At 36.9% G+C, this 14,239-nt stretch overlaps 1 long non-coding RNA gene across 2 annotated transcripts in view; it reads left to right on the top strand.

The window, feature by feature from the left end:
- The window catches only part of LOC116659762, a 35,729-nt gene extending 21,972 nt beyond the window's left edge, over positions 1-13,757 (top strand). For both annotated transcript variants that reach the window (XR_004315101.1, XR_004315100.1), the window contains exons 2-3: positions 9,714-9,780; positions 11,374-13,757. This is a non-coding gene — a long non-coding RNA (uncharacterized LOC116659762). The remainder of the gene's footprint in view (positions 1-9,713; positions 9,781-11,373) is intronic.
- Positions 13,758-14,239: the final 482 nt, after the last annotated feature.

Raw genomic sequence — 14,239 nt, 5'->3', positions numbered from 1 at the left:
TACGTTAAAGAAAGAGAGGAGAAAGGGAATAAGGGAGTCTAGTATCCTCTACAAAATATGATTCTTTAGCAATGACTGTCAATTGGCTTATTTTTATTTTGATAGATAAAACTTTAATCATTCCAGAACCTCTATATGTGACTGAGTCAATTAAGATTAAATCAAATTTCAAAGATTCTTTGTTCTTTTTTCTCTCTCCAAACAGTCCTATTTATATTTGGAATATGGGGCCTAATTTAAAAGGCTAGGAGTTTGGTTTGTTCATTTGTTTTTGAAACGGCAACAGTAAGATTAGGGGGAAAATAATTGTGATTTAAAAATAATTGTTTAAACAAATTGGCATAAATAGTGCTTGTCTAAATTTTACAAATATTCCTTTCCTTTGTAGAGACAAACATCAAAATGTTTCTTAGCTATAAAAAGATTATTAATAAGTTGAAATAGTTATATATTCATCCTTCCCATCCACATACGTTTTTAAGTAAATAGACCACATAGTGAGGATGTACTAGTCAGTCCCAATTTCAGATATAATAAACCCTTATTCACTTAATATACATCATATCATCCATGCAAGTCTTGAATTTAGGATTTCAAAAAAAAAGTGGTGTCAGTACCTACAGCTAATAGAAATAATGTGTTCTGATAGGATCATATTGAAAATTACTGCCATGTATCAGTCAGCTGAGGCTAAATTATACTACAGCACAAAGAACAACCTCAAAATATAGTGACGGATAAAAGCAAAGGTTTATTTCTCACTGTATTTCAGGTATTTGGTTCATGGCTCTCCTTCAGGGTCCAGGCTGAGAGAACAGCTCCTGCCTGGGACATGGCTCATCTCAGGTTAAAGAAAAAAAGAGAAGATGGTCGAGTAGGCTGGATTCAGGAAGCTTCTGCTCGGAAAGGACACACCACATTTCTGCTCATAGTTCATTGGCTTAAACATGTGAGAGGGTAAAGTTGACATGAGTGGGGTAAAACGTATAATTCTCCCACAGGGAGAGGCCCTAAAGGGGCAGGACATACAGGGAAAGGAGTGGAATGTTTAGTGCAACAGTACTACTTAAGTTTATTGTATAGGGACACCATTTATATGGTCTTCCCAGTTAGAGATCAAGAAGTTATCCTTTTGTCTGCCACTTCCCTCCTTCAATTAACATTCAAATTATTTTAATTTTACTTTCTAAATATTCCTCAAGTCTAATCTCCCCTTTCTATCTCATCTACCATTCCTTTTTTTCAGGTCCTCAGTATTTACAAAGAGTTCTTCCAGTCATTAATTAATTCCATATATAGCCACCAATGTGAGGTATGCAAAGTGCACAAATCTAAAATGTCATTTTTCTTTCCACATATAATTGTATGATACAAGGATATATGAAACCAGCAGTAAAAAATGAGTACAATTATAATGACAATATAATAAATATAAATAAATTAACTTACTTGGATAAAAAAGATAGATTTCCATCATGACTATCACACACACAAAGGAGTCTACAGATTTTTCCCTAAACAGACAAATTTTCAATAAAAAAGAAAGCCAAGCTGGAAAAAAAAAAAACCTTAGGAAAAAACTAATAGAAATTTGGAAATGATGAATAATACACAACAAATGAAAGCTAATTTAATATAAGTTGCTACTTTACTAATACAAAATTGTAGGTAGGCCTACCTTTCTTATATTTTTGATTTGTTATTCATTTTGGCAATTAGCAATATTCTTTTTTTGTCTCTTAGTCATGTAAATTTATAAATTAGTAGTAGTAGAATAAAGTAACAGCTGTAGGATTATAAGAATATATAGATTAAAATAAATTAAAAGCTGGTATTTTAAAAATTTGTCTGATTAATTATTTAGATACTTCTTTCCTACTGTAGGGATGTAGAACTATAAATTTCCCTCACAGCACTGTTTTAACTACATCTCATGTTTTGATATACTCTTTTTTAAAATTTTCATTCTGTTAAATGTACTTTTTGATTTACCTTGAAAGTTCCTTTTTGACCCATGGATTAGTTAAAAATGTTTTGTCTAGTTTTCACATGTGTGGTGATTTTCTTCCCTTTTTGTTATCAGTTTCTAGTTTTGCATTCACTGTGGTCAAAAAACGCTTCTTGTATATGTTTTGAGATTTGTTTTATGGCCTATAATGTGGTCCATCTATGGATGTATCTCTGGGTGCTTGAAAAGAACATATTCTGCTCTTGGTGGGTGGAATGCTCTATGAATGTTGATTAGATTCTGTTGGCTGATGTCACTGAGGGCTATTAATTTGCTGATTTTCTATCTAGTTCTCTCAATTGTTGAAAGATGTTGAAGTTTCTAACTATAATTGTGAATTTGTCTATTTCTCCATTCAGTTCTATCAATTTTCCCTTCACAGATTTTGAAGCACTATTGTGTTAATGCATATATATTTGAGATTACTATGTTTTCTTGGTAGATTGACCCTTTTATCACTATATATCTTTCAGTATGTGATTTTTTTTTATTGCTTTGAAATCTGCTTTAACTGATATTAAGATAGCCATTCTTGTTTTCTTTTCATATTTACATGATATATCTTTTTTTCTTCATTTATTTTAAACCTGCTTATATCATTATATTTGAAATGAATTTCTTATAGACTGCATATACTTGCATCATGTCTTTTATCTACTCTGCTTGTCTATATCTTATGATTGGTATATTTAGACCATTTACATTTAATGTTATTATGATATAAGAGGGCTTAAGTCTGCAATTTAAATCTTTGTTTTCTGCTTGTCCTGTCTGTTTTTCATTTCTTTTTTTCTTTCTTTCCTATGGGTTGCTTAAACATTTTTGTAAAATTCTATTTTGTTTCATCTATAGTTTTTTCACTATATCTTTCATATAACTTTTTAAATGGTTGCTCTGGTTACTATATTATATATATCTAATCTATCACAGAAAATTGGTGTTCAGTTTTTTTTAACTTGAAAGAAATCTTAAAACCTTACTTCCCTTTGTGTCCCTTTGACTTTCACTTTTTATAATTATTTTAAACATTTCCTTTTCACAAATAATAGATTTGTGACAATTCCACAGGTTCTTGAGAATCTAGTCATCTTTTTTTTTTTTTTTCTACATACCTTCTGTTTTTCAGAAACAGACCTTTCAAGGTCTTTTTTTGTTTGTCTTAATGTATAATTTCCAAGGTTTTCATGTGTACTTAGTAGGAGGAATAGGGAAAAACATATCTAGTCAATCTTTTTAGAAGAGGAAGCTTACTCAATTTTTGTCAGTTATTATTGTGATTACTTACTTTAGTAAATTATACATAAATTAACAAAATGTAATGTGTGTGGGGGGATTAATGGATCTATAAAAACTAATATTGTTTGAAATAATTGTTATCAGATTAGGTATGGATGTGAAAATCTACTGAAGGTTTCTGCATTGTGATTATGTACCAAGTCTTTCCAGAGTTCTCACTCCATTCTAAAGAAATAAAAACTGGAAATTATAGAAATTACATTACTGATATGGCTTATAAAATATAGAGGCCACAGATTTGTTGACATATTCCTCCGTTCTCCCCCAAAATGTCATTACTGTACATCAAAAGATTAACAAATTCATGTGCATTTTCATTCAAAGTTATTATTATTTTTAATACTCTAACTTTGAAATTTTAATTAGGAGTGATAAAAGAGATAAGCATTTTCTCTGCACTGCTTGAATTTGATTTCCCACTTTTAAACGTATTTCTTTCAGTTAACTGAACTAGAAAATTTAATTTGTCTCTCAGAAAGTTTAGATACTTTTTTACAAGACCTAGATTGTTATTGCCTGAACTCTACATGGTTTTGACTAATAACAGAAAAATCTACCTGAAGAGCAATTTTAATTTAATTTCAATGTTTTTATAACTTTCCTTTTAAAATATGCTTTTTGTGAGACCTGGTCCCTATTGTGAGTGTGTACACACACAAACACAAACATGAATATGCTTCATAAAACAAGGCTAGCTATATCCTTGCACCTGCAACTTCTGGGTGGCAGTAACTTGAATTACATTGAAACCCATGTGATGGAGATGTTAATTTCTCTATTCTCTTTGGACAGTGGAACAGATGCTGTCCTCAACTTCAAAGGGATTTGACCACTTTCTGAGTTTCCTTAATGAACAACAACTTTTCACAGCCTGGTTCAAAAAAAAAAAAAAAAAAAAAACTAACAAAACATACAAAGGAAAAAGACCAATGCGGAATCCATCAACCTTTTCCTTCTGAAACATTTTTTGGGGATAGAAAGGAAGTCAAACTCAAAACATTTGATCTTTCCCAGGAAACTGAAATGCTCTGTATTTATTGCTTTTCAAATCTGACAGTTCATCCTGTGCCTCACATGGTAAAGGACCGAATTCTACCAGGAGGAGATGGGCTATGGGAGATAATCTATTAAAAACAACCTAATTGGTGATAAATGTTTTCATTTTGTTCTTTGTTTTACTACTTTATCTAATTCTGGCTGTTGAGGTTATCTCAGGTAATACAGTTTGAAAAGGGTAGAAAAGGAACAGAATAAAAACTGAATAGTTTCGAGTATTCTGTCAGAGCAGGTAGATTCTGAAGAAAAGAGAGTAGATTGATTAATGTTCTAATCCCCAAATTTAAGAAAATTTCCAACTCTAAAAGAAAAACTTTAGATTTCTATAACACTGATACATTACAGTCAGGCTTTTTTTCTTACTCAACATTACTTGTTAATATTATACTCACAATTGCAAATATTTTTAAAAGAAGCAAATAAAGGTTTGGGTTCTAAATTTGCCAGACATGGATTGGAGTACCAGCTCCACCATTTAATAGCTGTACCATCTTGAGCAAGTAACTTAACATTTCCAACCTTTGCTATCTGTTTTTGTAAAACTGGTGGGATAATAATGACCTTTATAATCCGTTCATCAAAACTTAGGATCAAGGGGGCAGAGGGTGGAAAGGAATAGATGGGGTTTCAAAAATGTAGAATAAGTAAACAAGATTATACTGTACAGCACAGGGAAATATATACAAGATCTTACAGTAGCTCACAGAGGAAAAAATGTGACAATGAATATATATATGTTCGTGTATAACTGAAAAATTGTGCTGAACACTGGAATTTGACACAACATTGTAAAATGATTATAAATCAATAAAAAATGTTTTAAAAAAACTTAGGATCAGATGTGTTTTGAAATTTAGAAGAAAAACATTTTTTGTTTATAAACTTTTTTTAAGGAAGTGGTTCAATATAATTCAGGTATTCAGTAGATCTTTATTTAAGCATTCATTTTGCACCATGAGTAATACAAAAGTCAACAAAGCTGTCTCTTCTGTCTAGGGGCTTAGTATTCTGTCAGTAGTAAGATGACTAGATCAGAGGGAGAAAATGAATTCTGATGGAAAAGGGTAACTCAGGAAAAATTTTTTTAAAAGGTGCTATTTGGACTTATTCTCCAGTTTTATTACTTTTTATGAATTTCCTTTACCATTATTTTAGTTCAGCTTTGTGTGTGGTTTCCTCTCTGTTTTGTGAAAACCATTACAGAACTCCTTAATATGTCATTACGGATTCAAACCCTGTATGGAGAGTATTCAAGTACCCTTATTGGCTAAGTCCAGCCTCAGTCTAAAACACCAAACACCACAGCCAGTGATGTTAGACTTGAAAGGTTATAGGTGTTTCTTTATTAACTTCATTATTCTTGGGGGAGGGTATAGCTGAGAGGTAGATTGCATTCCTAGCATGCAGGAGGTCCCAGGTCCAATCTCCAGTCCCTCCATTAAATAAACAAGCAAACAAACAAATAAATAAACCTAATCACCTCCCCCCAAAACAAAACAAAACACCCAAATTTTATTATTCTTAATAATTAGACATATATATTTTTTCTTTTTAAGTGGCCTTTTAAGGATAGCCTTATTAAGGTATAATTTACATACTGTAACATTGATCTGTTTTACATGTACAATTCAATGATTTTTAGTAAATTTACAGAGTTGTACAACTGTCACCATAAGCCAGTTGTAAAACACCACCATCATCCTAAAAAGATAGAACTTAGAAGTTTTGAATGATAAAAGGTCATGCAGTGCAACCATTATATATTTTCTAACAACCTGATAATGAATATTAACTATTAGCATCCTCAGGGGACTGGGGACAGCACTCCATTATAAAAAATATTAAATTCCTGTAGTGAATCACATAAATGTTCACACGAAAGGGAATAAAACTTATAGATAGCCTTATGTCAATTCAAGTCAGACTTCTGCTTCCAAAGGAGTTCAAGTCAGTCAGTGAATTTTGTAACATTTTCAGTGTTCAGAGTTTCTTTGACTTTGAAATTACAGGTGAGGTAATACTGTAATTTTCACCTTAGAGGATCACTGTGCGACTTGAAGAGAAAAGGCAGTCAGTGAAGTGCTTAGTACAATGCAGGATACAGAGCTGACTCAGTATTTCTGTATCTATGTGTATGTTGATAATTAAACCACTCTATCAGGGAGCATATGGTAGGGTTTAAAAAGCACTGTTTGTGTGGCCAGGAGTCTTGATTCCAGGACTTTCTGTCTTATTAACTGGTGTAAGGTATTGGATAAGGATGGGCTGATGGTTAATGCTTCTTATGGATCAAGCCCTGTTCTAAGCATTCTGTGTATGTTAAGTAATTGGATCTTTATATCAACCTTACACACAGATATTACTCTCATCCTCATTTTATAGATAATTTTAAAAGCACAGACAATTTACATAACTTGCCTGAAGCCACAGAGAAGCAAGCAAACAGTGGAGGCAGGATTCAAATGCAGGCATTGTGCCCCCAGAGCTCTCTCTCTGAAACACCGAGCTCCAGCTTTTCAACCCTGTTAACATCATGTAAACTCTCTGAACTCTGGTTTTCTAATTTTCACAATAAAGGAGGATGAAACTGCACATTTGTAACTTGAAGTTACAAACTCACAGACTTTGGGAACCAACAAGGATTTTAGGGGTTGCATAGTCCAAATTACTATGTTGTAGCTAAAGAAACCAAGTTCGAAACAATAAGCAACTTACTCAGGGCCTCATAATTAGTGGCAAACCTAACACCTGGTCCTAGGAGACAATCCTTGTTGAATGCCAAAAAAACATATCTAATGAGGATGCACACGTCCATGTGGCCGGACATGATAGCACAAATTTCATATTTGGAGAATAAATAATAAACACATTAATGTATCGCTGTTTGATATTAGGTACTATACTACAAGTATACGAGAGACGGTCATAAGAAAACTGAGGACAATATAATTGACACTGCTGGGAGTATGTGAGCAAATAGTGAAAAAAACAGGAGGTAACTTCTGAGCTGATTCTTGAAAGATAAAAAGAAGTTGCTTTGAAGACAAAGAAGAGAGCCAACAGAGGCTGAGAAAAAGTCACGTTCAGGTCACCAATCCAGGACAGCACACTCAAAGACAGAAGGTGTCCACTCTCCTAGTTGATAAATTCCAGGCCAGCTGAGCTCCAAGCCGGAAGTTATGTGATCAGTAACGTAAGCCTGCAAACATCTTTTGGCAATTAGCATCTCTAGCCTTTTGAGTATCAAAATCAAGAGAATGGTTTGGGTCAACTGAAGTTTCAGAAGCATATCCTTTTTTTTTATTACTGTTTTATTCCGAGATGATTATAGATTCCCAGCAAGTTTAGAAAGAAGTATAAAGAAGTCCCGTGCACTCTGCACTCAGTTTCCCCCGACAGTAACGTCTTAATAACTATAACAAAACCAGGAAATTGCCATTGGTACAATCCACAAATCCTACTCAGATTTTGCCAGAGAAGCAGAAAGGCTTGCGTTTGCTTCCATTGCCCACGTTCCCTGGCTGTCAATCACTAGAAGATAATTTTAATTCTTTCAGTTCCCTTGATTTCTTCTAAACAAAGAGGGAGTAAGGACAGGATCCTTTTTTTCTTTTTGTCATTCATGGCCTGCTACAGTGCCGTGAAACAGAGCAGGAACTTCATATGTACGTATATATTTAACGATAAAAAGGAGGGTTTATTGCTCATCTCATCCGCCCTATGAGAGAGTTACCAAGATTTGCCCAGAGAATTGGAAGCTTCAGGGACTGAGAATAGGTCCAAGGACCCACAGTGATGGAGGCGGCACAGACTTTCACCCAGGCCCCCTCCTTCAAAACCTGTGGCATTTTCCAAGTGTGCCAAATTCATTTACAATTACTTGCCCGATCTTATGCGGCTCGTAATTTTCCCACTGCAAAATATATCTTATGGAAATTGATACATAATTTTAAAAACACCACTTTGTATGGAATGAATAAAGGTAAACATGTTGTTTTAAAGACAATTAAAAATCGAGAAGAGGCCACTATGCTTTTCAAGGGAAAAAATTAAAATACAACACCAATGTGCACTGAGGTATTTTTAAGGTACAAAAACTTTTTTAGAAATGTGATAGGAGAGCCTTTTTTTCTGAGTTTTTAAATAATCATTCAGCATTTTCTAAGTGTTGCTTTTACAAAAAATGATTATCATATTAAAAGTTCTTTTTAAAAAGCCCTTTAAAAAACTGTTAAGTGCATGCAAACTCAAACACGTGAGAACAAATGCACACTTCTTCCATTCTGCTTGCTTTCAAACCTGAACCTCTGGATAAGGTTAGGCTCTCCCAGAAAACATTTTTGGAATTAAGAAGCATCCCAAGGGTTGGGGAGTTCATACATATTCCAGTCAGCTCGCTGATTAAGCCAGCCCTGGTGTTCTGTTCTCCAGGCTGACTCCTAAAAGAAAAGGAAAGAAACTACACAACTCTGCAAGTAAGGTGGGGCAGCTGCTCGGTCCTGATTTGCACGTCTGTGCAGCACTGCCTTGAAATCCCTTATAATCACTCTTCAGACAGCCCCGCCATTTTAATGGAGGATCTCAAGCAACTAAACGGATCATACAATTCCAGCAAGAGGTAATTTGAGGAAATTGTCACATGAACAAGGACCTGAGAAGCAGCAGAGGCAAATGGCTTCATAAACTGCCATCAGTTGCAACTAAATCAATCCAGTAGGATCTCATCAAACGGGACAGAGGCCTCCCAGGTTCCTTACGCTGGGAGATAAAAAACGGAGATGACGGCTGGCCAGAAATTCATAATCTGACTGAGATAAGCCAACCGGGCAACGGCATGCCCTGCTGTGAGGGAGATGTGAACAAGTCTCCGTGGGGTAACAGAGGATGGCTGGGCAGACAGGTAGCTGTTGAATTTGGAAGGAGGGGAGGAGGGGAACTGTGGAAGGCAGATAGAGGGGATCCAAGAAGATATCATGGAGGTCTCTGCATTCAGTTTGTATCTTGAAAGGAAGACATGATTTCTAAAGGCTGGAAAGAAAGAGGCATCCACAATGGAATGAAGTACATGAAAAAGGTGCTGTAATCACGGCATGAAGGATGTATCAGGGGTGTAACAGACTGAGTGTGGTTTGACTGAGGGGCCCTTAAATGAAAGGGTCAGAGTGTCCTGAGACCCTTGCTCATCCAGCCCTAAATCTACAGGTTAAAGAATATCAAATTACTCATGCATTTTTTTGATCCAGTTATTTTATTTTCATGTGCTATTTGAATAGTTATTTACTTAAAATTGTCAATAAATATGTGGATTGTATTGAACACTCAATTTATGCATTGTTCATTTTATCTTCAACAGAACACTGTGGAAAGAGCTATTGTTATCTCCATCTTCCAGAAGAGGAAATACGGCTGAAAAAGATTAAGTAAGTTGCCTAAAGTCCAAAGGTAGTCTAAAGAAAAGTTTAGATTGCAAATTCAGATCCTAGAGCACGTGCCTGACTCTTGATACACACTGAGTGCCCACTGCCTGCCAGGATGTGTGCTCAGCGCTGGCGTTAAACACATAACCAAGAGTGTGATACAGTCCATCTTCTCTGGGACCGCTTCTTGTTCCTCAAAACATTTCAGCAGCTTAGTTTAGATGGAGTGATAAAGCCATTGATAAAAAGCCAGTTATAAAAGGTCCCTTTACTCTTCGCTACAACTACATGGAATTAAATGGTTCAAAGTGGGAGGAAGGAAGAAAGAGAAGAGAGCAGAGGAAAGAGGTAAAGATGTCTGTGTGTCAAGGGTAGAGTGAGTTAACCAGATGGGTAGGATTATAGTATTTATGACGGGAACATCCTGGGAGATAAAGAACAAACATACGTATTAAATACCTGATATACTGCAAGCTACGTGCTTTGACATACGATTAGTCCATGTCATTCTCGCAACAAACTTATGAAGTAGGTATACTGATCCCATGTTATAAATACAGAAATGACAAGGTTTGACTGGTAATTTGAGACCACGTTGTATGAAGCCTTGCAGTCTGACATGAGCGTTCCCCTTCCCGCCCCTGAACTGGTGATCTCTCAGTTCAAACCTTCTGCTGCACTTGAGAAATGAGTATTGGAAACCATGGCGGACCCTGGAAACATTCAGAACACAACAAATGTATGTGGGATGGGATGGAAGTGGGTCCAAGAACACAGCCTTAATCCAGGACAAGATGGCTTGAGGGGCACCTCCTTGGAGGATCCAAGAGCTTAAGTGGAGACTTCACTATGACTTCCCAGATGGAAAAGCTAGGATTTCTTATAAACAGAAAAGAAGTTTGTCTGCAAAAGTTGGCAATGAGGAGTTTGACTGCCCATAGAGATGTGATTCAATGAGCTGCCCTTTCAACTTTCAACTTCGAGTTGGCAGTTTGTCTTCCTCACATTAGATAGTGACAAGGATAGTAATAATTACTGTTTATTGAACACAAACAGTGGCCAAACATCAGTGTTGGATCCTTCCCACACTTCATCTGGAATCCTTTTGCCAACCCTGAAAGGTGAGGATTATCTCTTTCTGTTTTATAGAGGGAAAAGCTGTGGCTCAGGGAGTTTAAGGAACTTGTCCAATTTCCTGAAGGTCAATAGAGCCAAGATTAAATGCGTACTCTTGCCACTCAGTCATCTTGTGTTCATTAGACACTATTATTTCATTTCACCATGAGAAACTAGTGGACCACACTGAGCTGGTGTAATTCTTGTCAAAAGCTAATAAATTATCTTTCGGTTAACCTGCAGCCAGACGTCTGCTAGAGGTGGAGATAAACTGAGTTTACTGAGTTACCTTTTCAATCCCTAACCTAGTCCTCCATTTGTGAATACACCATTGTCCCGGGGCAAGGCTTTAAACCTCTGACTTACCCCTCTCTGTCTTAGTTTCGTCATCTGTATCCTGAGAATGTCAGATTCGAAATCTAAGGTTTAGCACAACTCTGTGATGCTAAACTCTTAGCTACCGCATTCCATTTTCCGCAGGACTGAACATCTCAACCGACTGGGAGTTCTGGATTTCAAGTTCAGAACCTGTGATTTCTGATGATCGAACCAAATAAAGGAGCGTGTCTCTGTTTGCAAGGCTAGTTTTTCTCGTTCCTCCCTTGAGGTGCTGTGTTTGAAGTGCTTCTCAGGCTGAAGAGATGAAGGAAAAGCTCCCGATTATCTTCAAGTTACCTAACCTCAGGGGCTTATCAGTTGGCCCTGTTTGATAGCTCTACGGTCCTAAACAGTAAGCTGGATGCTTTATAGCTGCCTCGCAAATCATCACTTGTGAAAACTGGAAACAGGATAGAGAAAATTATCTTTCTCCTAAGAGATAAGCAAAAGTTCTAAGAAGCTCATCAGTTGAAGAGCACTTCAGAGCACATCTTAAGGATCCTTGGAAATCCGCATTCCAGCGTGGCTCTTCAGATCTACGAGGCTGGATCTGAAGGGAACGTGTGCAGCCTGCTTTCTCTCCTCCACACTCAACCGATAATGCAGAAATGCTCGAGTCAAAGCAACTGGCAACATGCCTGTCTCAGGCTGTGTCAGAACTGGGAAGTGGGAAGAAGCAATTCAGAGGGTCAAGATATAATCTAGGTTCAAGCTGGACCAGGCCTTCAGGCAGATCCAGGCTCAGCCAGAGTCTAGACGTGGCAGCCAAGTTTCCATCAGCCTTGCTGTAATTAACATGTGCACAGTCATTTCTCAGTAAGAGAATGCGAAACCAAACCAGAAGGTAACTAGCTGTTAGACTTTGGGTTTCATTTCTGGGTAAATCAGTAGTCATCTCACAGAGGCATTCTTTCTGTGTATAATCTCCAAACAGTTAGAACAAATGGAATGAAATAAGAGAAGGTGTGTTAGCAGCTGCTCTTAAATTTCCCCTGGTCGTCAGGATTTGTCTCCGTTTGGGGTTTAAACTCTGTAAAGTAGCAGTTGCCATGTTCAACTTCAGATAACCCCATAAATCCGGAAATAGCTAATGTGATTCATCTGGGAATCAGTTATGGCCATGATCTGGGTCCAAATGTTGGGTTTATAGTCATACCTATTCCAAGGGCTGTGCTCTGTGAAAGGAGACAAGTTGTGGTCTCCGCAAACCTGAGTCACTTCTCCTTACCTACATAAAGCCTATGATCTGTCCTGATTTTGGAACTGGTCTGTCTTTTAGGCTCCTGGCCAAATTTGGACCACCAGAGTGGGTGTGAGGGTGGGAGTGAAGGAAGGGAAGAAGGTCTGCTCATTGAGATGAGTAAAAAGTGGATCATCCATTAGTGAGAAGAACTTTAAAGGTTACAAAATTACAAACATCCCAACAAATGATTTATGTAAGGTTCCTTTGTGATATAAAGCCGGGGGTAATTTTTTGTGTGTGAAGATGAAAGATAGGGGAAGTTCTAGCAAAGTTGACACATCTTCCCACCCCCACACGTCCTCTTCTTCAGAAACTTCATCACCTTCATCTCAGTTCACCAGAAGTATATTGAAGGTCTTCTAGTGAAAACTTCCCTATCAGGGGTTACAGGCACAGGGAGAAAAGGGTGCCAGCTGTCTCAGGGCTCACGGTCCAGCAGAGAGACAGACATGCCCACATGCAATTCCAAATCAGAGCAACTGGAATGGGTGTAAAAATCATGTCATCTTGTAATCTTTCTCTGGCCTCCCAAAGGTGGGTTTATGACCCCTCATCTGAACGCCTGTAACACACTGTATTTGTGGCAAAGAATGCCCATCATTAACCAATACCCAGCTTTCCCTTCTTCTTAGTAACAGAACTTCACTTTTACTTGAGGTAACACTGTACACGCTCGAATAATACATTTCCTATCATCCTTTGCAGCTAGATGTGGCCATGCAGTCAATTTCTGGCCAATAAAATGCGAGTGTAAGTCGTCTGTGGTACTTCTAGAAAGCTGCTTGAAGGAAGCTGAGTCAGCTGGGAGAAGTTCTCTTTTATCTTTTTACATTCCGCCATGAGACAGCCTAGAAGGCAGAGGTGTTGGCTTTGTGCCTAAAAACTATCTTGGACCATAAGTTGACCCCGAGGATGGAAGCTGTACACTGAGGATAACAGAGCAGGAAAGCAGGAAGAAGGATCTCTGAGAACTTTGTGGAGATGCCATTTCAGACCCGAGCACTTCTGTTGCCAGGGTTTATCTTTTACATGAGACAAAAATTTTAAAAGCTGTTTTGGCTTTTCTCTTAAATGTAAACAAACTTAATTATAACTAACACAATTGATATACAACCTAAGACACCATGCTGTAATTGCTTACTTAATTCTCTGATTTTCTACATATACATACAGACTTTAATTTCCTTAATGAAATAGATCTTGTTCATTTAGTCCTCCTTGTAAAGATTTGTGGATTTAATTGAAAGACTGAATAAATTGAAAGATTTTTCAATAAGAATGAGTAGATTTCATAAATTGAAAGTTCATAGGTTTTTGGAAAATTGGAAAAGGGATGTGAACACAACCGGAGGCAAGCGCGACTGCAAGGTATTTAGCCTGAGTAACTGAAAGGATGACTCAAGGCAGGTTTGAGGGAGAAAAATCCAGAGTTAGGTCCAGAAGACACTAAGTTTTCAGCTGGATATAAAAATTTGAGAGTTGTCAGCAAATAACAGCAATTAAAGCCATGGATCTCAATGAGATTTCCCAGGAATTAAGGCAGAGAGAACAGAAGTAATCAAAGGATTAAAACTAAAGCTTTTGGTATTTAGAGATCTACAAGATAAGGATGACCTAAAAATTGGGACCCAAGAATCATCACTGAGAGAGAAAAACCAAGAGAGTGGTTTCCCAGAAAGCTATATTAAGAAAATATTTTAATGGGAGTTGGGGGGGGGCGTATAG

Source organism: Camelus ferus, chromosome 25 (assembly GCF_009834535.1).
Source record: "Camelus ferus isolate YT-003-E chromosome 25, BCGSAC_Cfer_1.0, whole genome shotgun sequence".
Lineage (NCBI taxonomy): Eukaryota > Metazoa > Chordata > Mammalia > Artiodactyla > Camelidae > Camelus > Camelus ferus.
This window is presented reverse-complemented; position numbering and strand designations above follow the sequence as displayed.